At 42.5% G+C, this 26,563-nt stretch overlaps 1 pseudogene; it reads left to right on the top strand.

Annotated features, from left to right (window-relative positions):
• The window catches only part of LOC139023075 (uncharacterized), a 56,632-nt pseudogene that overhangs the window by 11,725 nt on the left and 18,344 nt on the right, over window positions 1–26,563 (top strand).

Here is a 26,563-nt window from a genome sequence, read left to right as displayed (position 1 = left end):
TGAACTGGGTGTTAAATAAATGCTTAGTTGGGCTGACTGTGTAGAGTTGTTAATGTGATCAACTAAGAAGCAGCGTTGTGAAGGAGGAATGTGCCAGCCAGGAGGCACCAGCACTAGCAGCATGACTATGAATGATATTGTCACTCCTCCTTTCAGACCGGTATCCTGGTATCCATTTTTAGACGTGATGGCAAAACGCTGCTCTATAACCGGAGGTGTTGCTCTGCTCTGCTTCCTCACATGATTCATTTACAGCCTTTTTGCCTCACAGGGTTGTATTTTTAGCAGTGCTTGCACCACGTTCATTCTCTTTTTTGTCAGGCTGACATATTGCAGGGTGCCATGTCACTGATGATATGTCTGGCTCTCTCCCTGTGTAACTAACTGTGCTGTGGGGGTGTACTAGGAGTCGAAAGGTAGCCTAGTGATTAAGAGTGTTGGGCCAGTAACCCAAATTGTCGCTGGTTCGAATCCCCGAGCCAGCAAGGTGGAAAAACCTGCCGTTCTGCCCTTGAGCAAGGCAGTTAACCCCCAACAACAACTGCTGATGATATTGCTTAAGGTAGCCCCGCACCTTTCTCATTCAGAGGAGTTGGGTTAAATGTGGAAGGCATATTTCAGCTGAATGCATTCAATGGACTAGGTATACCCTTTCCCAGGAGAGCATCCTGGAAAGATCAATAGAACACTGTGCAGCTGGCTACATGCAAAACAGGCCAAATGAGATAGGCTATATGTACCAAATGGCACCCTATTCACGCTATAAGTAGTGCACCATATAGAGAATAGGCTAGGGTGCCATTCCAGACATACCCTAGATCTGCAACATTTAAAATCTGCTTTCATAACTGTTTATGCAGTGCCAGGGTTTCATAACACTGTCTCATGAGAAGTCTCCAGTACTGATTGTCAGCACAAGCTCATTAGAATATTGTTTGTGAATGTACTATTTGTAAATTTGATGAARTTGTAAGAAATGCAGTTTGATCTAGTATTTGGAGATTGGGTTATTTTTTCTTTCTTGCTTTACTTTTGATTTGATTAGACGGGACTTCCATGTACAGTATGTACTGTGTTCTCCTGTCAGAGTGATATTTCATTTATATTCTTATGAGCATACAGACGTCTTAGAGTGGTCATTCATTTTGGTGCCCTGTCCTGCCCTGGGCCACAGTTTAGCTGACAGTTCTGCCTTTGCCAGGGGCCCTAGAAGACAGAGATAGTGAGGATGAGGAGAGGAGAAGAACAGAAGGAAAGGGCGAGAGGCGTGGTAGCTGTCCCATTCCGGCCAATGCTGATAGCCCGGGCATCGCATGGCACTGTTCCCTCTCTGGACAATCTCACAGCACCCTGGGCAGCAACAAGCATCTGACACACTTCTCCACACGCAAACAACAATACACATGAACAAATGCCTATTATGTAGTCCCCTCTCATGCGCCAGCATGAACTGTCATAGACTCTCTGAAAGAGAATGTCTGAGACCTACACGCAGATGCGTCCAATTCCAAATAACTCAGTATACTGTAGTTACTCCACTGTAGTTCCTCAGCAGCAAAGCTTGCTAAGAGCCCATCTACTCCACAGAGAAGGTAGTATTGTGCCTGCACTGCCATGCTGTAGTGCAGTAGAGACGATGCCCAAGTGATTTATCTGCTGCGTAACCTTTAGGTTTGTTTTGGCTGCTGTCCAATAGCGTCCACGCAGTCTCCTCTCCTTTGAGGACAGATTTAGTGTGTCTCTTCCTGTGTCTCCTGGGTTAATAAAGTGTCACACTGTACATCAAACCCTCTGTGATGTGTTTACTGATAATACCAAGATGTCCTTGCACAGGCCACGGACGCCCTCTTTCAGTAATAAATGACAGCATGTAATAGCACACAGGCCCTCTCAGTATGTAGGCCTAATCAGTACCCTTCCTGCTGGAACACTTAGCCAGCTGTGTATTTATATAATGAGAAGTATACACTGAGTGTACAAAACATTAAGAATACCTACTTAATATTGAGTTGCACCCCCTGCCCTTTTTCCCTCAGAACAGCCTCAATACATCGGGGCATGGACTCTGCAAGGTGTCGAATGCGTTCCACAGGGATGCTGGCCGATGTTGACTCCAATGCTTCCCACAGTTGTGTCAAGTTGACTGGATGTCCTTTGCGTGGTGGATCATTCTTGATACACACGGGAAACTGTTGAGCGTGAAAAACCCAGCAGCGTTGCAGTTCTTGACACAAACCTGTGCACCTGGCACCTACTACCATACCCCATTMAAAGGCACTTAAATCTTTTGTCTTGCCCATTCACTCTCTGAATGGCACACATACACAATCTGTCTCAATTGTCTCAAGGCTCAATATCCTTCTTTAACCTGTCTCCTGCCCTTCATCTACACTGAAGTGGATTTAACAAGTGACATCAGTAAGGGATCATAGCTTTCATCTAAATTCCCTTGGTCAGTCTATGTCATGGAAAGAGCAGGTGTTCTTAATGTTTTGTACACTCAGTGTATATGCGCCGCCACTTTCTATACTCTTTTTAATTGGGTGCCAGTCAGACCTTTGGTGCGGGTAAAGCTTAAAGCAGCAGCACGTAAAGATGTAAGCGTATTTCTTTTTTAATTAGCCACGGGAGGGAAGTTAATTTGCATATCTACTGGCTGATAATTGAGGCTGTGTGAGTTCAGTTTGTGCCCTCGTGTCCTCCTTATTTCTCTCTCAGTCAGGTGACTGCAGGAAAAGGGGGAATGGTGGCGTGGGCCAGCCTTTATCCATTTAGTGCTTTCACTGCAAACACACACGCAATCTCACAGAGAGAGAGAGTGCTACACTGACCTTCAATGTGTTGCCATCCAATTATATATGTAAACATGAATATCCATACTCCTATGTAAAGACATATCATTCGATTTTCAGTCAAGGTACCAGCCCACAGTAATACAATTTGATGGAGCACACAGGATGCAACTACACCTTATTACGCCGAGCATAATGAGCCATTYGTTTGTTTTACAGTCTTGTGGAGCTGAGCATCTAGTGATTAATGCTGGGTAATGCTCTGTGTGTTTACAGCAGACGAAGATCTGTCTGCTTCTCCCTCGATCAGCTCAGCACCCTGACCTCACAGAACCCTCCCCATCACCACTCATATTATTCAGAACACACACACAAACACCTGCTGTCTTTGACCAGGACTGTACACACACAGCCTGGACACACAAGCTCGAATTTGCACACACGCAATCCAAAATGTATCAAAGCTATGAGTGTATTCTCCACAAGGATCCATTAATAGACCAGAATGTATCTAATATTATTCATTAGGTTTAATGTATGCTTCTTTCCAGTGTGTCTCTCCTGTGATGCAGTATGCAAGGTACTAGTCTATCCCTGGAGACCCCAGTCTGTTTATGGCCCGTCTAGACCCTTTGACCTGTGTGTTTGTGTTTCAGAGGGCGGATGCTAAATACCCAAAGCTGGCCTTCAGCCTGGAGGAGCTTTGGGAGAAATTCAGCCGTCAGCTGAGCATGGAGCAGGCCAGCACCATCACCTTTCACTCTGGGAGTCCATGAAGCCTGTCACATCACACATGGTCAAGATGGTAAACAGACTGACCACCTACATGTATAGTCAGGCCACGTCTGGAGTAACACCAAAATATACTATTATAGTAAAACAGTATGGAATAGAGACACACTGAAATATACTATAATAATACATAATGGAATAGTGACACACTGAAATATACTATAATAATGCACTATGGAATAGTGACACACTGAAATATACTATATTAATACAGTATGGAATAGTGACACACTGAAATATACTACATTAATACAGTATAGAATATGACTCTGAAATATAATATAGTCATTCAGTATGGAATAGCGACACACTGAAATACACTATAGTAATACACTTGTGATGCACTGAAATACAACCATGGTTTATATCATCATAAATGATACTGAAATGAAAATGGATTGGATTTGTATAGTGTTTTTCTAGATCTCAAATCGCTTTACATTGTTTTTGGGGAATTTTTTTAATCCATTGCCAATGGGCGATTCAACTAAAATTGAAAAAACGTAGTGTTGAATCAAGCATTGTTTTGTATATCAGTTCATGCACCATGTGCCATGGAATTCCCAGCGATTTTTAAACCTGTATGGCGCAGCTTTCAAATGTTTTTTCCTCTAATGAAACTGGTGTATTTTTCTATTTATGCCAATCTTTTTCAGCCTGTTTTGGTCTATAATATATGGCAGACAAACAAGTTTCCTACCTTCTCCCCCTACCACTTGCCTCCTGCATTTTTGCAGTAATTATGCAATCAGTTGGTTGTAACTTTTTTTATTAAATTCTTTTAATGTATTTAACCTTATTTTAACTAGGCAAGTCAGTTAAGAACAAATTCTCATTTACAATGATGGCGTACCCCGGCCAAACTCGGGATGACGCTGGGCAAATTGTGCACTGCCCTATGGGACTCCCAATCACGGCCAGATGTCATACAGCCTGGATTCAAACCAGGGACTGTAGTGACACCTCTTGCACTGAGATGCAGTGCCTTAGACAGCTGCGCCACTCACATTCCCAGATATTTTCGATAGCTGCATGTGTGACATAACTCCACCATTCCTATTCATAATATCATTCATAAATAWRAWWTTTTTTAAATCCCCCCTCCTCTAAATAATGTTTTTTGTATCAATCAGTATATTTGAGTTTAACCATAATATTAGTAATTTTTGGAGGATATTGAAATTGTAACCAGCTTTGTATAGCTTGTTTAAGAAAGGGCGATACTTTGAACAAGGTTTCATTTTCCGTTAACCGAAAAGGAGAAGTTTATAATCTGTATAAAGGCAAAAAGGCAATTTTTGAACAAAGGATGAGCCTTTCTTAGTAATATACTGGAGAACCAGTTCGAGTATAAGTATAACTTATGTATGAGTGAAGCTTTTAGTGAGAGGTTAAATGCTTTAAAATTTAATCATTTCAGCCCCACAAACTCATATCATTATAAAAATAGGCACATTTAATTTGATCTGGAATAGTGTTCCAAATAAAGTGAAAATTGTTTTGCTCATACGATTTTAAAAATGAGTCGTCTGGTGTAGGCTTCCTCTTTCAAAATATAATTTGGTGAATCATTGATGACTCCGTCATTGTCACGCCCTGGCCTTAGTATTCTTTGTTTTCTTTATTATTTTAGTTAGGTCAGGGTGTGACATGGGGAATGTTTGTGTTTTGTCTCGTTTTGGGTGGTTATATGGTAAAGGGGGTGTTGGGTTTAGTGTATGGGTTTGTGTTGAGTGAATGTTTCTAGGTATGTCTATGGTTGCCTGAGTGGTTGTCAATCAGAGACAGATGTCTTTCATTTGTCTCTGATTGGGAGCCATATTTAAGGCAGCCATAGGCATCATGCGTTTGTGGGTAATTGTCTATGTGTAGTGTTTGTGTCAGCACTATTTGTCTATATAGCTTCACGGTCGTCAGTTTGTTATTTTGTTAGTTTGTGTATAGTGTTCGTTTCGTGTTTTCTCTCCTAAATAAAAGAAGATGTATGTTTCACACGCTGCGCCTTGGTCCAATCTCTCACCGCAAGACGATCGTGACAGTCATTGTCATGACTTCCGCCGAAGTCGGCTCCTCTTCTTGTATGGGCGGCGTTCGGCGGTCGACGTCACCGGCTTTCTAGCCATCGCCGCTCCATTTTTCCATTGTTCCATTGGTTTTGTCTTGTTCCCTGCACACCTGGTTTACATTCCCTAATCACACTGCATGTGTTTATTCCTCTGTTCACCCCCCATGTCTTTGTGTGGAATTGTTTTTGTTACGTGTTTCGTGTTACGCGTCAGGCTGGTTTTTCCCCTGTATTCCGTGGTATTTCACGAAGGATGTTTTATTGTTAAACATTTGCTTATTTTTGTGACTGTTTCGCGCCTTGCACTTTTTGACCTTTGGCTGGAGGTTTTCACGCAGTGGCGTCTGTCTGTTTTATTGCCTCTGCCTAAATAAAGTGTGCGCCTGTTCACAACTCTCTGCTCTCCTGTACCTGCCTTCTCCACCAGTAGCGCACAACCTTGACAGTCATTTTTAATGAGTTTCTGTCAATTATTTTTTGTAGCAAGACTCATTTTTTCAAAAWKTTTCATCCAGTTCACTTTATTTTAGTAATCAATTACACTTGATTGTTCGTGAATAAGTTTGTCCAGTTCTTATTGTTTTTTCTTATTCTGTGCCTCATAGTAAAAAATGTTATTGCTATCTACTGTAGCTTTTCTGTTACTTCCTCTATTTTCTTTATTAGTCTAATCTCTTTTGACCGAAACTACTTTTGTTTTTGAGTATTGAATTGTAGGTCTGTAAAGGTACATTTGAAAGTGTCCCATAAAATAAGGGGATCTGGGGGTACCTATGTTGTGCCGGACAGCTAGCTTGATTAAGCCTCCTCCATATATATCTCACTAGGTCAGTTTTTTTTTAGCCTCCATATATCCACTAGTTCTAATGTGTCYATGATATTTGTGATCCCCTTAAGCGCATTATGGTGATTGTTTGTGATTTTGTTTACGGTCCATTGAAGTGATTAAAACCATGTTATAATCTCCCACCATAATAACAGGATCATTTGTTGCTTGTGAGCTCTGTACATTGTTCCACAAAACGTAACCTATAGATGTAGAGTGAGTTTCCTGTACAGTGCATTTCTGAAGGTATTCCACTTTTTGTTACGTTTTCCTTACTTTTTCCTGATTGTAAAATGGATTAAATAAAATCCTCATCAATCTACACACAATATCCCATAATGACAAAGCGAATACAGGTTTTTAGAATTTTTTTGCAAATGTATTACAAATAAAAAGCAGATACTTTACTTACATAAATATTCAGACCCTTTACTATGAGACTCGAAATTGAGCTCAGGTGCATCCTGTTTAAATTGATCATCCTTGAGATGTTTCTACAACTAAATTAAACTGATTGGGCAGGATCTGGAAAGGCACACACCTGTTTATATGAGGTCCCACAGTTGATAGAGCAAAAACCAAGCCATGAGGTCGAAGGAATTGTCCGTAGAGATCCGAGACAGGATTGTGTCGAGGCACAGATCTGGGGAAGGGTAACAAAACATTTCTGCAGCATTGAAGGTCCCAAAGGACACAGTGGCCTCCATTATTCTTAAATGAAAGAAGTTTGGAACCAACAAGACTCTTCACAGAGCTGGCCGSCAGGACAAACTGAGCAATCTGGGGAGAAGCGCCTTGGTCAGGGAGGTGACCAAGAACCCGATGGTCACTCTGACAGAGGTCCAGAGTCCCTCTGTGGAGATGGGAAAACCTTCCAGAAAGACAACCATCTCTTCAGCACTCCACCAATCAGGCCTTTATGGTAGAGTGGCCACTCCTCAGTAATAGGCACATGACAGCTCGCTTGGAGTTTCCCAAAAGGCACCTAAAGGATTCTCAGACCATGAGAAACAAGATTCTCTGATGTAACCAAAATTGAACACTTTGGCCTGAATGCCAAGCGTCACGTCTGGAAGGAACCAGGCACCGCTCATCCCCTGGYCAATACCATCCTTACAGTGAAGCATGATGGTGGCATCATCATGCTGTGGAGATGTTTTTCAGCAGCAGGGACTGGGAGACCAATCAGGATCGAGGGAAAGATTAACGGAGCAAAGTACAGAGAGATCCTTGATGAAAACCTGCTCCAGAGCACTCAGGACAGACTAGGGCGAAGGTTTCACCTTCCAACAGGACAACAACCCTAAACACGCAGTCAAGACAACACAGGAGGGGTTTTGGGACTTGTCTCTGAATGTCCTTGAGTGGCCCAGCCAGAGCCCGGACTTCAACCCGATCGAACATCTCTGGAGAGACCTGAATATTGCTGTGCAGCTATCCAACCTGACAGAGCTTGAGAGGATCTGCAGAGAAAAATGGGAGAAACTCCCCAAATACAGGTATTTCAAACTTGTAGTGTCATACCCAAGAAGACTTGAGGCTGTAATCGCTGCCAAAGGTGTTTCAACAAAGTTTTGAGTAAAGGGTCTGAATACTTATGTCATATTTCAGTCTTTTTTTTAATGTAATTTTTTTTAAACCTGTTTTTGCTTTGTCATTATGGGGTATTGTGTGTAGATTAATGAGAATAAAAAAAATATTTTAAAATAAGGCTGTAATGTAACAAAATATGGAAACAGTCAAGGGGTCATAATATTTTCAGAATGCACTGTATTATAGATATTATTTTCCTTCTCTTTTAGCCAGCTAATGATTGATCGTATTTTCTTATTATCTGCTAAACCATTACACTTATATCTAGCTATACTTATTTCACCACTTACCATGAATGCAAATTAATTACTTAAAAATCATACAATGTGATTTTCTGTCTCTCACAGTTGAAGTGGTACCTATGATAAAAATTACAGACCTCTACATGCTTTGTAAGTAGGAAAACCTGCAAAATCGGCAGTGTATCAAATACTTGTTCTCCCCACTGTATATCTACAATGAATATGCTGAGCTACTGACCAAAGACACTAAGGTATGACACTCTTCCACACATATCTGGTCTTTATCTGGTCTTTACCTGGTCTTYATCTACATGCAATTAGAAGACATATGAAATCATTTCCCTACTGTTTGACTTAAAGAAAACCTCCTTTTCTGTACATTGCAGGAGTTTGATGTATTGCCTAGGGAGCAGTGGTGGAAGCTGGAGGCGGAGCATAGCCCTGGCCCCTCCTTGCTGGGGGACAAGATCCATTGGCCCTAAACGGTGGTGGTGGAGCTGGGGACCTACCTATTGGACGTCAAGCACATGAAGTAGAACAGTGACATCCTTAACCCTGACAAAACGTTCATCCCCATGCTCTACCACATGTACACCTTCCGCAGTAACAAACAGATAAATAGTATACTACAGTTGAAGTGATTTATGTCAGTTATTTTCTCCCAATTTATTCACCCAATTTCCCAGGCTTAGGGTTGATTCCTCTCTGCCTGCACCATCTGGGCTCATAAGCATATGAATAATAAAACAGCTTTTCCTGCAAGAGTGGACAGCGGTGCAGTTGAGTAAGACGAATGGCTTCCAAACTAATCCGCTTTTTACTGTCCCCTTAATTGGCTGGCTGATTTACTGCCCTGGGATAACTGACAAGGAAATTAAGACACTTTCTATTTTGTCCTCCGAGCCTTGTTTCTGGTGGAAAAGAAGCGCCTGCCGCCGTCTCAACTCGGTGGACTTGATGTGCTTTGACAGTGGAGTCCGCTGTGGGTTTCAAAGCTGGTCTCTGGCCACCCCTTGCTCTGCTTTGCTGGCTCAGGGAGGTAGAGGGTAGGCCAGCAGGGATGCAGCCTAATGATTTTAAAGCACGCAGAGTGGTTAGGCTGCACAATGCTTCTCTCAGGAGCTTTTCATGGAATCTCTGCCTGGTTGATTGACTGGACTGAATCTGTCACGTTCACTTTTTTCCCTCTTTTTCTTTCTCTATTTCCTCTAGTTCTCTTTCTTCATCTTTTTCTTTCTCTATTTCCTCTAGTTCTCTCTCTCTCTCTCTCTCTCACTCACACTCACTATTATTTCACTTTCTGATGCCAAGTCAAGGTCCAGATGTTGTTTGGAATGAGCGTAGTAATTGGAGTGGTACTTAATGGTTTGTTACTCAACGTTTAACTGCAAATTAAGTGATACTTGAGAACCTCGGGAAATTGACAATCTGTGGGCTATGTCATTGTGGAATGAAACGAAAGATGCCAGCAATGTCACACCGCCTACTTGTCTCCATCCACCAGTTCTGTGATCCACTCTAGTGATTAATCTCCCTCCCTCCCTTACTCTTTCTTTTTCAGGATGGTTCCTGTAATGGTCTCCAGCACTTTGCAGCCCTGGGTCGGGACATGATCGGTGATTTGCTAGGATTTCCCAGGATGTCAACAGCGGGGTGGCATAGCAGATCAGTCAGCCTGGGCGCCAGTGCACAGTGGTGCTGATGCCAGGGTGGTCGTATTGCCCTGCCCCTACTAAATATAATGTAAAATTAACACAGGTCAAAACAGTTAGGGGTCTTCTGTTAATAACAATTTGTTCTTAACAGACCTTCCTAGTTAAATAAATGTTAAATAAAAAAATACTGAAGACTCGAGACTGTAATCGCTGCCAAAGTTTTTTTTTTTTAAGTACTGAGTAAAGGGGTCTGAATACTTATGTCAATGTGATTTTTCAGTTATGGGGTATTGTGTGTAGATTGATGAGGGAAAATACAATTTAATCAATTTTAGAACAAGGCTGTAATCTAACAACATTTGGAAAAAGTCAAGGGTTCTGAATACTTTCCGAATGCACTGTAGGCTTCTACTTCCAGCTTACACATGCTACGTATATACATTTTACAGACACAATGTATTTTACAATTAGTTTGTTTTTAATCCCATCCTGAAACTACCCTCAACCCCTCCCATCTCTTAACACCATACTTAAAAAAAATATTTGACATATATTTTTCAACTGTGCTGTTATGTTTCACAAAAGTTCTGAACCTTTCTATTCTCATAGATTATACAGATTGTAAATGAAAGAAACATTTTTGCTAAAATAATTATTACATTATTGATCGCTTGAGTATGACTTTTCAAATCACCCAACAGTGCTATTTGCAGTTAGCTCCARGTGAATATTGCAATTCTTCAGCCATTCCTGGACCTGTGACCTAAAACAAGTTAAATATGGACAGTACCAAAATAAATGATCTAATGATTCTGTCTCTTCGCAGAAWAATCTKCAGAGTTGGGATGTTTGGATTCCCCATATATAACATTCTATTGGTTTCAAGAATTTTGTATAATCATTTAAATTGAAAAATTCTAAGTTTTGAATCCGGCATTGTTTGCGTATCAGTTCATAAACCATGGAATCGGTACATCAAACATCTCTTCCCAACTATTTTGCAATCTATATCGCACAGCTGTACATTATTTGGTTCATAAATTAAACTGGTATACTTTATTCATCACCAATTTTGGTCTTTAATGCAAGGCCGACAGACAAGTTTCTTACTTTTTACCCCCTCCACTAGTCTCTTCCATTTTTGTGGTAATGCTGCAATTAGTTGGTTGTAATTTGGGGTAAAGCAGACATTCCATATAGTGTTGTTGTCTGCATATGTAACAACTCCACCAGTTCTATTTAGGATATAAGTTACAAAGCTTACAGTGGTAAGAAAGTACGTGAACCCTTTGGAAATACCTGGATTTCTGCAGAAATTGGTCATAAAGTTTGATCTGATCTTCATCTAAGTCACAACAATAGACAAACACAGTCTGCTTAAACAAATAACACACAAACAATTATACGTGTTCATGTCTTTATTGAACACACCGTGTAAACATTCACAGTTCAGGGTGGGAAAAGTATGTGAACCCTTGGATTTAATAACTCGTTGACCCTCCTTTGGCAGCAATAACCTCAACCAAACTTGATAATCTTGGGAGTTCATTTTTCCATCGATGATAGCAAGCTGTCCAGGCCCTGAGGCAGCTAAGCAGCTCCAAACCATGATGCTCCCTCCACCATACTTTACAGTTGGGATGAGGTTTTGATGTTGGTGTGCTGTGCCTTTTTTTCTCCACACATAGTGCTGTGTGTTCCTTCCAAACAACTCAACTGTAGTTTCATCTGTCCACAGAATATTTTGCCAGTAACGCTGTGGAACATCCAGGTGCACTTTTGCAAACTTCAGACGTGCAGCAATGTCTTTTTTGACAGCAGTGGCTTCTTCCGTGTTGTCCTCCTATGAACACCATTCTTGTTTAGTGATTTACGTATCGTTGACTCGTCAACAGAGATGTTAACATGTTCCAGAGATTTCTATAAGTCTTTAGCTGACACTCTAGGATTCTTCTTAATCTCATTGAGTATTTGCTCTTGCAGTCATCTTTGCAGGACGGCCATTCCTAGGGAGAGTAGCAACAATGATAATTTTTTTTCCATTTATAGACAATTTGTCTTACCGTGGACTGATGAACGAAGGCTTTTAGAGATACTTTTGTAACCTTTTCCAGCTTTATGCAAGTCAACAATTCTTAATCGTARGTCTTCTGAGATCTTATTGTTCAAGGCATGGTTCACATCAGGCAATGCTTCTTCTGAAAAGCAAACTCAGATTTTGTGAGTTTTTTATAGGGCAAGGCAGCTCTAACCAACATTTCCAATCTCGCCTCAATGATTGGACTCCAAGTTAGCTGACTCCTGACTCCAATTAGCTTTTGGAGAAGTCGTTAGCCAAGGGGTTCACATACTTTTTCCAACCTACACTGTGAATGTTTAAATTATGTATTCAATATAGACAAGAAAAATACAATAATTCGTGTGTTATTAGTTTAAGCACACTGTGTTTGTCTATTGTTGTGACTTAGATGAAGATCAGATCAAATGTGATGACCAATTTATGCAGAAATCCAGGTAATTTCAAAGGGTTCACATACTTTTTCTTGCCACTGTATACTTTCTTTAAAAAATCWGAATGATTTTTTAAGATAAATTAGTATATTTGAGTTTAACCACTATTTGTTGTATTATTTGTTCTKTCTTTTCAGGTGGATTAAACTGAAATTGCAATCAACTTTCTATGGCTTGTTTTAAAAATAGCGATATTTTGGAGATTATTTCATTTTCCAATATCCGAAAGTGAGAGGTTGTAATCTGAATAAAGGGTAAAAGGCAATTCTTGAACATGGGGTGAGACATTCTTACTAATCTGCTAGAGAACCAGCTCGGATTTAAGTATAACTTTTGTATGACTGAAGCCTTTAGTGAGAGGTCTAATGCTTTAATCTTTAATCATTTCTGTCCTCCGAAATAATATTAATTATATAAATAGTCCTGTTTAATTTCGTCTGGCTTGCCGTTCCAAATAAAATTGAATATATTTTGCTTTTATAAATAAAAAAAAGTTGTAGGTAAATACATAASTAAGTAGGTAAACTGGGATATGACTAAAGAGTTAATAAGGGTGATTTTTCCACAAATATACAGGTATTGTCCTTTCCATGGTAGCAAGATCTTATTTAATTTTGCTACATTTCTTTTAAAATGTATTGTCGAGTATGTCCACATCACCGTCAGACGATGTTATTGGTAAACTACACGGTCATGTAAAAGTTTTTGTAATCCAATACGTATTCTAAACTGTGTGGTTCGAGCCCTGAAAGCTGATTGGCTGACACCCGTGGTATATCAGACCGTATACCACGGGTATGACAAAACATGCATTTTTACTACTCTAATTATGTTGGTAGCCAGTTTATAATAGCAATAAGGCACCTCTGGGGTTTGTGATATATGACCAATAAACCACTGCGTCGTGCATAAGAACAGCCCTAAGCCGTGGTATATTGGCCTTATCCCACACCTCCTCTGGCCTTATTGCTTAAATATAGTACACTTATCATTATTTAGTTGTAATTCAGAGATGTTACAAAAAGCATGTAGATCCTCTATGAGGCTGTGGAGGGATCCAAATTGTGGATTTTTAAGAAAACATGAGTTATCAGCGTACAATGACACCGTTGTTTTTAAGCCCTGCATTTCTAGCCCCTTGATAATATTGTTGGATCTGATTTTAATAGCCATAATAAATAGATACTCCTCGACAGTTTAATACTCTCTGAGAAGTAGCTATTATTTACAATTTTACACCTACAGTAGGTTACTATACATAACTTTAACCTATTGTATAAGAGATTCTCCGAAATTAAAATATCCCAGGCGTTTATATATAAATTCCAGTCGTACTTGATCAAAAGCCTTTTCAAAGTCAGCCAGGCCTGGTTCCCCAGATTTTCCATAGTGTTCTATTGTTTGCAGTACTTGTCTTATATTATCTCCAATGTATCGTCTATGTAAAAAAAAACATGTTTGCTTAGGATGAATAATATCCGATAATACCATTTTAATTCTATGCGCTACGCATTTTGAAATAATTTTTGCATCACTACGCTGACCTCCCCACAAGAGGTGGTGTAAACTCTAACATATCCTATTAGATAGGAAGGTAATTTCAAACACATTTTGCTAATAGTAGCTGTTTAGCTGGTTAAACAAAGAATTWGTCAAGAAAGCTTGCCAGCATCACTTTTTCAAAGCCCATGTCAGCTCTCTAGTGAGTGTAATTAGCTCCAATGAGTATAATTTATCCAATATTAGGAGTTGAGAAATTGACAAGTTGGCATCATTAGAAATAACATCTCCTCTTTTCTTATTTAGGTATGTCATTAAAAATGTGTTTATTATTTTGTTTCTAGCTATATTCATAATAACATTGAAATAATACAAATGTTTAAAAAATCACCCTGCAGTACTTCTAGGGCCGAGTACCCCTGGTTGAATAGCTCTGGTTTAGCTGTATGCTGAAATGCATTGGTTTTTATCAATCAATAAATAATGTTCTTGAAGAGTGTCTCTCCCATTATCGAGCTTGCTCCTTTATTTACCTGGATGGTTGGATTCTTAGGGAACGACAGTCTACTTTTTCCTTTGCACTTAGCACAGTCTAAAATAACAGCACCTGCTCTCCTCCACCTTACATCAGCTCCCATAGATAGACTTGTCCAAGCAGGCTTTGCTTTACCTCTCTCTCTAGGGCTCCCTTTGAGCCCCACTCCCTGCAGCACAGAAGGCACAGCTGAAGGATTCTGCTCTGACCTAGCTGCATATTTTAGTGGGTGAAATTATTTAAGGCTAATAGTGAGCCTATTGTTTTTAGCAATGGTGGGAGCAGAGAGTGTTTATGCTGTGRAAAAAAAGCACAAAGTGGCCGTGCCAAAAACATTAAGTCACATTTAGTTGGAGCCGCAGAATACATTGAGGAGTTCTCAATGAGCTGGGCTGCCCGTCAGAATAATGCTGTGTCATGCTCTCTGCTCTCTGCTCCCTCCCTCCTCATTGTCCAGCCACCCCTGGGGAGCTCTGATTAGAAACCAGCTGATGAAATTAGCTCCACTCTGAGTCCTAGGGAGGACAAACACCTACAGTACATACAGGGCAGTGGCGGTCAGTGACATTAATGATGAGGGAGGACATTTCTTTTTTCATGAGCATGGCATTATTTCTATTACAGCATGTTGAATGACTGTCATTCATATTCCATTCACCCAGTTCAATGTAACATCGATAGGTTTAGGCTACTACATGATACTCAATTTTTCTCTTTACCCATCATGAGGTTGCTACAACCTAGCCTATGGATTAAAGTTTACATCGTAGGTGCGCACAGGTCGAGAAAAAAATAGAGATGACAGACAGTGACACATGGACAGACAGTGAGACTGTAAATGTCACTGTCAATACCGAGAAAGCTTTCCTGTATTGTCCTCACTGGGTGTGTATAGTACAGTAGAGAAAGTCTTCCTCTATCGTCCTCCCTGGGTGTGTATAGCACAGTAGAGTATGTAGATCTGGTGGTTGGGATGTCATTAGGATCAGTGTTATCAGGGGTAATGAGAGTGCTGATGGCAGTGCCGTGGCCTCCCAGCCTGTCTAAGAGGCCCTGCTGTGATACAGTAGAGTAAAACATCTGTGCTCCTCCAACAGTAAGACAGGGGGGGGTATGGAGAGACAGGCAGTAGCTGGGAGCTAGTGGCCCCACACACTGATAGCCTCTCCGCAGAGAGGTGGAGGGTACAGATACCTCGGGTACACAGCTCGGGGGGGGGGGCACTGCTTATAACTAAAAGTTAACTAGCGGTTAAGAGCGTTGGGCCAGTAACCAAAAGGTCGCCGGTTATAAACCCCTAGCCGACTAGGTTAAAAATCTGTGAATGTGCCCTTAAGCAAGGCACATAACCGTAATTTCTGSTAAATTACTAACATGTAAGATGTGCCAAATAAATTATCTCCAGGTCAGGGCTCCAGCCATGCATTTGGGTTTGCTAACTTTCTAGCTACGTGGCTAACTTGCTAGATCAAACTTCTTGGTTACAGCAGAGACAATCCATCCCCTCCTGGGTCAAGATCTCTGTCTGCATTTGTTTTTTGCATTGATTGTTTTTTATGTTTGGAATGAAATAGCAGCCCTTGTGTGCACTGCCGGTAATATTGCACAACCTGGTATGGTAAAGGAATGATATGAAGGCATGAACATCTGGATACCGGCCAACCTTAATACCATTACAGGAATTATTTTATGGAATATCACACTTTTTATCTTGTGGAGTTCCTCAGGGTTCTGTGCTTGGGCCTTTACTCTTTTTGATTATGTGCAAATAAGTAAATAAATGTGCTCGATTTGGATATATGTATTGTCCTGTCATTGAGATTTGTGTGTTTGATTGCAGGAGTATGTATGGGACGCCTCTCACTACCTGGTCCACCAGGTGTTCAGCTGTCTGAAGGAGATCTTCACCGGCACATTACTAATATTAGCCAGGACATACTCATTTTCACGATTTCACTAATATCATACAAATCATAGCATGTTTTTGGGCTCATTCAGTAGTTTTTTACTTGATTAAGTAGAATCCTTTTCTTATGTTCAAAGTACCATTTACAGTGCACAATACCCCATAATGATAAACTGAAGTTAATTTMTTTGCCACATTTTTTGCATTTTTACTTTATTGCAAATAGTACTCATGTTTAGGAATATTTTTATTYTGTACAGGCTTCCTTCTTTTCACTCTGTCATTTAGGTTAGTATTGTGGAGTAACTACAATGTTGTTGATCCATCCTCAGTTCTCTTCTATCACAGGCATTAAACTCGTTCTTCCTATCCGGCAATTGAGTTAGGAAGGACGCCTGTATCTTTGTAGAAACTGGATGTATTGCTAAGGAGTATTTAAAACTTCTTAAGGCTAGGGGGCACTATTTTCCCGTCCGGATGAAAAGTATGCCCAAAGTAATCTGCCTGCTACTCAGGCCAAGAAGCTAGGATATGCTATATTAGTAGATTTGGATAGAAAACACTCGGAAGTTTCTAAAACTGTTTGAATGATGTCTGTGAGTATAACAGAACTTATTTGGCAGGCAAACCCTGAGGACAAACCATCCAGGATTTTTTTTTGTTTGAGGTCACTCTCTTTTCAATGATTTTTCTATGGGAATCTAGATTTCTAAGGCACTTGCTTGCAGTTCCTATCGCTTCCACTGGATGTCAACAGTCTTTAGAAATTGGTTGATGTTTTTCCTTTGAGAAATTAAGAATTAGGGCAGTTCAGAACGAGGGTCGAGTGAAGTGTACTGTTTGTTAGAGGCGCGCGACCTGAAAGCTCGCTCCACTTTGTTTTTATCCGCTATTGAACGCAATTTATCCCGTCTCAAATTTGATCGATTATTTACGTWAAAAAATACCTAAAGTTGTATTAGGAAAGTTGTTTGAAATGTCTGGATCAAGTTTACAGGTAAYTTATTAGATACTTTGTAGTCATGTTGCGCGAGTTGGAACCGGTGTATTTTCAGAATCAAAAGCGACAAATAAATTTACATTTTGGGGATATAACGACAGAATTAATCGAACAAAAGGACTATTTGTGATGTTTAATGGACATATTGGAGTGTCAACAGAAGAAGATCTTCAAAGGTAAGGCATGCATTATATGTTATTTCTGACTTTTGTGTTGTGCCAGGCGGGTTGAATTATGATTTTCATGTGTTTGATGGGGTGCTGTCCTCAGATAATAGCATGGTTTGCTTTCGCCTTAAAGCCTTTTTGAAATCTGACACTGTGGCTGGATTAACAAGAAGTTCATCTTTAAACTGGTGTATGACACTTGTATGATTTATGAATTATTATTATGAGTATTTCWGTTTTTGAATTTGGCRTGCTTTTATTTCACTGGGATCACTAATAAGTTAAAAAAGAAAATGTTTTGCATTTATTTCAGTCTGATTGAGGGGGGGGCCTGGCAGGGCCTGTGCCCACCAATGCATATGCCCCTGTCCTGAATTTATTTAGGCTTGCCATAACAAAGTTTAATACTTATTGACTCAAGACATGTCAGCTTTTCATTTGTAATGCATTTGTAAAAATKTCTAAAAACATAATTCCTCTTTGACATAATGTGGTGTTGTGTGTAGACCAGTGACAGAAAATCTCCATTTAATCCATTTTAAATTCAGGCAGTAACACAACAAAATGTGGAAAAAGTCAAGTGGTGTAAATACTTTCTGAAGGCACTGTTTGTACATGTTCTAATGGTATCAGGTATTTTTTTATATGTTGTGTTAAAATAAAGAATGTTTTATGTGCCTTATTTGCATAAGAACACTGGGTGAATTTGCATATATGCAACAATTAACATAAAGAGGTGGGACAGGGCTGCATCCACCAAAAACCTACTCTGTCTAGGCCTACCTGCACTCAGCTGCGCTGTCTAGACTGCCTCATGAAATTACTGTTATCGCGTTCTGTTGCATCATTCAACAAGTGTGTCAATAGCAGGATACCATCGGATAAAAAAATCAACAGCCTTGGCTCCAGATTACACACATTTATACATTCTTTACATTGTTTTCGAAATTAAACATAATATCACTGTCATCCAAGTGTTCATTTTTGGAAAGTTCTTTCAYTTCAGTCCATCTAACTTGTAAACATTCCAATTAAAGTTATCTATCCTCTCTTCCTTGTGATGTAAAAATCAACAGGATATTATTTTTATTCTGAAAAAACCTACACTCGATCCCTCMGATGTCAACAACTACAGACCAGTATCCCTTCTTTCTTTTCTCTCCAAAACTCTTGAACGTGCCGTCCTTGGCCAGCTCTCCTGCTATCTTTCTCAGAATGACCTTCTTGATCCAAATCAGTCAGGTTTCAAGACTAGTCATTCAACTGAGACTGCTCTTCTCTGTGTCACGGAGGCGCTCCGCACTGCTAAAGCTAACTCTCTCTCCTCTGCTCTCATCCTTCTTAGACCTATCGGCTGCCTTTGATACTGTGAACCATCAGATCCTTCGCTCTCCACCCTCTCCGAGTTGGGCATCTCCGGCGCGGCCCACGCTTGGATTGCGTCCTACCTACAGTCGCTCCTACCAGTGGCCGTGGCTAGAATCTGTCTCCGCACCACGTGCTCTCACCACTGGTGTCCCAGGGCTCTGTTTCTATGGCCCCTCTCCTATCTCGCTATACACAAGTCACTTGGCTCTTCATAGTCCTCACATGGTCTCTCTAATATTGCTTCAGACGACACACAATTAATCTTCTCCTTTCCCCTTCTGATAACCAGGTGGCGAATCGCTATCTGCAGTGTCTGGCAGACATACTCGTGTGGATGATGGATCACCACCTCAAGCTGAACCTCGGAAAGACGGAGCTGCTTCTTCCTCCCGGGGAAGGACTGCCCGTTCCATGATCTCGCCATCACGGTTGACAACTCCATTGTTGTTCCTCCTCCAGAGTGCTAAGAACCTTGGCGTCATCCTGGACAACAAGCCTGTCGTTCTCGAACTAACATCAAGGCGTGACATCCGTTCACTGTAGGTTCGTGTCTATACAACATTCGCAGAGTACGACCCTGCCTCACACAGAGAAGCGGCAGCAGGTGCTAATCCAAGGCACTTGTCATCTCCCGTCTGGATTACTGCAACTCGCTGTTGGCTGTCCCCCTGCCTTGCCATTAACCCTACAACTCATCCAGAACGCCACAGCCCGTCTGGTTGTTCAACCCCTTCCCAAGTTCTCTCACGTCCCTGCTCCCTGCCGCTCTCTTCCACTGGCTTCCAGTTGAAGCTCGCATCCGCTACAAGACCATGGTTGCTTGCCTACGAGCTGTGAGGAAACGGCACCTCCGTCCTTCAGGCTCTGATCAGGCCCTACACCCAAACAAGGACATGCGTTTCATCCACCTCTGGCTGCTCGGCTCCCTACCTCTGAGGAGTACAGTCTCCCGCTCAGCCCAGTTCAAAAACTGTTGGCGCTCTGGCACCCCAATGGTGGAACAAACTCCCTCACGACGCCAGGTCAGCGGAGTCAATCACCACCTTCCGGAGACACCTGACACCCACCTCTTTAAGGAATACCTAGGATAGGATAAAGTAATCCTTCTAACACCCCCCCCTCCCCCTTAAAAGAGTTAGATGCACTATTGTAAAGTGGTTGTTCCACTGATATTCATAAGGTGAATGCACCAATTTGTAAGTCGCTCTGGATAAGAGCGTCTGCTAAATGACTTAAATGTAAATGTAAATGTAAAATGTAATGTAAGAGTCAAGACGATACGTTTCATCCCCGACGAAGCTTTAGCATTTTTATAGATGCAGCGGAGAGACAATGTATTTCATTGAGCCCATTTAAGCCATTCCTGGGGTGTGTTTGACAGATCATTACATACATTTCGGCGGCCGTAACATTAACGGGAAAAAACAACAGGCACAAGCAGAGTATGAGAGTTGCAGGAGTAAAATGAAAACATTTAATCCCGCGAGATTTAAGTGACAAGTGGATTTTGCACACCTCAAACACAGGAAATAGAAGCCTGAAAGAAAATGTAAAAATCCTCAGGTGGGTGGGGCAYACAAATTGATACATTAAATCCACAGGAAAAATAATGATCAGGGTAGCTTAAGGACCCACCAACCACTGTCTCTATGAGCTCCCCGGGGGGTGAGGGCAGACATCACCAGCTCATATGAAATACCCCCCCATGTCTCGCCTCACCCCTGCTCCCCGGTTCATCTCTTAATAATGTGTCAGGTCCTGCTGGGTCCTCTCCTCTCTGTACCTGGCTGGGAATGCCTGGGTGAGGGACGGCGAAGAGGAAGAGAGAGAAAGGGGAGAGAGGCAGGAGAGTTGAGTAGAGAGGAAGAATTGGGAGGTAGAAATTGGGTCAGAAGGCAGAAAGTCTGATGAATGGGACAGTTTTGKGCCTGGGTGCTGCCTGTTTGCTTGGGTGATATTAGTCTCCTACACTAAGGCTGTGAATGAGGACCTCTGGGACWTCCTAATAGGGCTTCCATTCTGAGAGAGAATCTGTGTCACAGCCCAGCACTGTTGCTCTTCAATGTCTAGACTAGTAGTGTTCTGCGGTCTGCAAGCAATAACGTTCCACCTGTTTCGACCAAACTCTCCATCTATTTGCACTGGATAGATATAATCACAGAAGAAACGGCATCTACGTTTAAACTGAGCATACTTTCAAGCTGCTGAGTGGGTGATGCCCCTGGGCCTGCCCATCATCCACCCCTACCACCGCATCCGGACACAGATGGTAAGACTAAATGTCACTTACTCTAGATACTTAAGATGTTGCTCAGTTAGAGCTCAAAGAAGTATGCTTGCATTGAACATCTTCCACCCAAGCAGCAATCCTTCCATTGTGTCCTGCTACCCTTGTGTCCACAGTAAAATTACCCTGGCCTGTACCGATGTCATACAAGCTCATACGTGTCAAACTTTGTCCTTGTCAAAGGAAAATGTATGCATATTTACACAATCTATGCATATGCATATGTTTCCTGTAGCTTAACCAATCTGTCTGTGCCAGTCAYATGTTCATTGTAGAGGTCATGAAAATAACAAGCAGACTAGGGTCCCTCGTAAGGTCCCTTTTCCCCCCTAATTGAGCCACCCGGCAGACAGTGTCTCTGTGAGCTTGTTGTTTGGCTATAGTAGTGTGTCGTAAGCTGGTAGAGGGGCTGAGAAAGAGTAGCCAATTACATGACTCTCCTCACCTCACCTGACCTCACTGACAGACAGGGGGCGGCGGCCTCTGAAAGGTCTCGTGCTGCCTCGTGGTCTTGTGAAACAATAAGCCAGCTGCACCAGTGACTTTGCATGCTCCTACTCTTCCTCCTCCACCCCCTTCTCCTTTCCCCTCTTTCCCCTCGGTCTATTCTCTCCCTCCCCCTCTCTCTCTCATCCGCATCTCTCCCTGTGACACAGTATTAAGTGCCCGAGCCCAGTGGTGATTGTGTTGTGTCGGAGTTTGAGCAGAGCTAAAAGAGCTGCTTCCTCTGACTCCTGCTGAGAGCATCTGGCTGCACATCTGTCTCACTGGCAACCAGGTCTCCCCCTGTAGCACCTATTGGCACTGAGGGGGCAATATACACCCTGTTGTCAACACTGACACACACTGAGCTCCACCAACCTGGAGAAGGGTGTGGCATTATTGCATCTAAAATTGAGAGATTCTTAATGCTGGCTTTGTGTGTTTGTGTGTGTGTGTGTATACTGTGCATGCAGATCTGTTTTTTTGCCGCATGTTTTACTTTGCAAATTTAATTCAAATCCAARGAAATGTGTAGCCTCTGTTTTTGTCTTTGTGCCTTGCACTGCTGTGTAGTTGAGCAGGAGGGTGTGGCAGGGCTCCCTGTACCAAGCGCATGAAGAGGGTAATGTCCAGAGGGTACTGTACATTGCCTCTACAGTGGCACAGCTCTGTCCATCATCAAATCAAATCAAATYAAATGTATTTGTCACATACACATGGTTAGCAGATGTTAATACGAGTGTAGCGAAATGCTTGTGCTTCTAGTTCCGACAATGCAGTAATAACCAACGAGTAATCTAACCTAACAATTCCACAACTACTACCTTATACACACGTGTAAAGGGATAAAGAATATGTACATAAAGATATATGAATGAGTGATGGTACAGAACGGCATAGGCAAGATGCAGTAGATGGTATAGAGTACAGTATATACATATGAGATGAGTAATGTAGGGTATGTAAACATAAAAGTGGCATAGTTTAAAGTGGCTAGGGATACATGTATTACATAAAGATGGCAAGAGGAGTAGTGATAAAGGACTACCGTATTATATACATATACATATGAATGATAATGTTAGGGTATGTAAAACATTATATTTAAGTACCTGGTTAAGTGGCTAGTGATCATTTTTGATCAATTTCCATCAATTTCCATTATTAAAGTGAGCTGGAGTTGAGTCAGTATGTTGGCAGCAGCCACTCAATGTTAGTGGTGGCTGTTTAAACAGTCTGAGGGCCTTGAGAAGAAGCTGTTTTTCAGTCTCTCGGTCCCTGTCTTTGATGCACCTGTACTGCCTCGCCTTCTGGATGATAGCGGGGTGAACAGGCAGTGGCTCGGGTGTTGTTGTCCTTGATGATCTTTATGGCCTGGGTGGTGTAGGTGTCTGGAGTGCATGTAGTTTGCCCCAGTGATGCGTTGTGCAGACCTCACTACCCTGTGGAGAGCTTACGGTTGTGGGCGGAGCAGTTGCCGTACCAGGCGGTGATACAGCCCGACAGGATGCTCTCGATTGTGCATCTGTAGAAAGTTTGTGAGTGCTTTTGGTGACAAGCCAATTTCTTCAGCCTCCTGAGGTTGAAGAGGCGCTGCTGCGCTTCTTCACAACGCTGTCTGTGTGGGTGGACAATTCAGTTTGTCCGTGATGTGTACGCCGAGAACTTAAAACTTACTACCCTCTCCACTACTGTCCTGTCGATGTGGATAGGGGGTGCTCCCTCTGCTGTTTCCTGAAGTCCACAATCATCTCCTTTGTTTTGTTGACGTTGAGTGTGAGGTTATTTCCTGACACCAACACTCCGAGGGCCCTCACCTCCTCCCTGTAGGCCGTCTCGCGTTGTTGGTAATCAAGACCTACCACTGTAGTGTCGTCCGCAAACTTGATGATGAGTTGTGAGGCGTGCATGCCACGCAGTCGTGGGGTGAACAGGGATGACAGGAGAGGCTCAGGACACACCCTTGTGGGCCCAGTGTTGAGGATCAGCGGGTGGAGATGTTGTTACCTACCCTCACCACCTGGGGGGGCCGTCAGAAGTCCAGTACCCAGTTTGCACAGGGCGGGGTCGAGACCAGGGTCTCGATTTTGATGACGAGTTTGGAGGGTACTATGGGTTAAATGCTGAGCTGTAGTCGATGACAGCATTCTCACATAGGTAATTCCTCTTGTCCAGATGGGTTAGGGCAGTGTGCAGTGTGGTTGTGATTGCGTCGTCTGTGGACTATTGGGTCGGTAAGCAAATTGGAGTGGGTCTAGGTGTCAGGTAGGGTGGAGGTGATATGGTCCTTGACTAGTCTCTCAAGCACTTCATGATGACGAAGTGAGTGCTACGGGCGGTAGTCGTTTAGCTCAGTTACTTAGCTTTCTTGGAACAGGAACAATGGTGGCCCTTTGAAGCATGTGGAACAGCAGACTGGGATAAGGATTGATGAATATGTCGTAAACACACCAGCCAGCTGGTCTGCGCATGCTCTGAGGATGCCGTCTGGGCCTACAGCCTTGCGAGGGTTACATGTTTAAATGTTTTTACTCACGTCGGCTGCAGTGAAGGAGAGTCCGAGGTTTTGGTAGCGGGCCGTGTCAGTGGCACTGTATTGTCCTCAAAGCGAGCAAAGAAGTTATTTAGTCTGCAAGACATCCTGGTCCGCGACGGGGCTGGTTTTCTTTTTGTAATCCGTGATTGACTGTAGACCCTGCCACATACCTTTTGTGTCTGAGCCATTGAATTGCAACTCTACTTTGTCTCTATACTGACGCTTAGCTTGTTTGATTGCCTTGTGGAGGGAATAGCTACACTGTTTGTATTCAGTCATGTTTCCGGTCACCTTGCCCTGGTTAAAAGCAGTGGTCCGCGCTTTCAGTTTCGCCCGAATGCTGTCATCAATCCACGGTTTCTGGTTTGGGAATGTTTTAATMGTTGCTGTAGGTACGACATCGCCAATGCACTTTCTAATGAACTCGCTCACCAAATCAGCGTATTCGTCAATGTTGTTGTTGGACGCAATGCGGAACATTTCCCAATCCACGTGACCGAAGCAGTCTTGAAGCGTGGAATCAGATTGGTCGGACCAGCGTTGAACAGACCTGAGCGCGGGAGCTTCTTGTTTTAGTTTCTGTCTGTAGGCTGGAAGCAACAAAATGGCGTCGTGGTCAGCTTTTCCGAAAGGAGGGCTGTGGAGAGCGGGCAATGCAATGCAGAGCGGGCTGTGGCAGCTCCTCTACCCTTTCTTGTCCTCTGCTCTGTCATTCTGTCATCCTCCAGAATACAGTGCACCAACACACAGGCCCCTGTCAGTCGGTCAGTCGACAGTAATGTGGGATGGCACCCTAATGGTCCGAGTTAAGCTGATAGCTGGCTTTCTGCTGGCCACAGGGACAGAGGTGGTGCTGCTACTGTGACCCTCCCTCCTCAATTTTCTTTGAGAGATTTACTCTAACAACATTGCCCTGATCCTGGACGTAATGTACCAGTGTTAAAAGGGAGTTAGGATGAATGTAGGAAGGTTCAGTGAGGGTGTGTGGGGGTTGAGGTTGTTGGATCTCAGCTCCAAGACGGTGCCTTATATTTGCCCGTTATATTCCGATTCGGTCCATATTCTCCCTATTAGTCCACCTGGCATTTTCTCAGGCAGTCTGGACTCCGGAGCTGGATATCATCATTCCGCTCTGTGATTTCAGGTCATTACGTTTTATTGGACTTTTATGGAATTTCTGATTAAGCCCTTCATAAATCAGGGAGCTGTGTCTATTCTTCTCCTCATGAATTCTTCTCCACTTAATCAATTTTAATCACACACCCAACCGTGCTGCCATACCATCTCATCTGCTCCCTCTGTAATCATGGAGAAATGTTAAGTCTGTGCTAAGATCAGTCTTACATGGAGTCCTGGTAGCTCAAAATAGAGACATGCTACCTCGGGCTGGAGAGAACACTACACACATTTATGTCAATGGATTAAGATTCACTAGGCAACACGCTTAGAAAAAAGGGTCCCAAAAGTGTTCTTCAGCTGTCCAAGTAGGAGAACCCTTTTTGGTTCCAGGATAACCAGAAGGTTCTGCATGGAAACAAAAATGATTATTCAAAGGGTTTTCCTATGGGGACAGCCGAACAACCCTTTACGATTATAGATAGCACCTTTATTTCTAAGAGTGTATCATGGATGGGATATTTATATACTGAGAGCACAGATGCTGTTCCCTCTCTTTAGCGCTCGCGCTCTCTCTTCTCTCTTTTCTCTCTCTCTGTCTTCTGACTCTCTCTGCTGTCTCTTTCTCTCTGTCTGTTTCTCTCTCTCTCTTTCTCCCTCTCTCTCCCCTCCCACCACCCCCCTCTCTTTCTCTCCTGACGTGCTCAGTAGAGGCTCCAGTTCTCTGGTTGAAAATATCCTGGTGACTGGTCAGATTCATGCAGAAGCATCCTGGACTCAATAAATCATCTTAAAGACAGTACACAGCCTCTGAGCCACACCGCCACAGTCCTCTAATAGCCAAGACACAACAATACTCCAACAGCCAAGACACCACAGTCCTCTTATAGCCAAGACACCACAGTCCTCAAATAGGCAAGACACCACAGTCCTCTAATAGCCAAGACACCACAGTCCGCTAATAGCCAAGACACCACAGTCCTCTAATAGCCAAGACCACCACCAAGTCCTCTTAATAGGCAAACACCACAGTCCTCTAATAGCCAAGACACCACACCAGTCCATTCAATAGCCAAGACACCCACACAGTCCTCTAATAGCCAAGACACCACAGTCCATCATAGGCAAGACACACCAGTCCATCTAATAGCCAAGACACCACAGTCCCCTAATAGCCAAGACACCACAG

The sequence above is a fragment of the Salvelinus sp. IW2-2015 genome, linkage group LG26, assembly GCF_002910315.2.
Source record: "Salvelinus sp. IW2-2015 linkage group LG26, ASM291031v2, whole genome shotgun sequence".
Lineage (NCBI taxonomy): Eukaryota > Metazoa > Chordata > Actinopteri > Salmoniformes > Salmonidae > Salvelinus > Salvelinus sp. IW2-2015.
The sequence above is the reverse complement of the archived record's forward strand: the minus strand, read 5'-3'. Positions and strand labels throughout refer to the sequence as shown.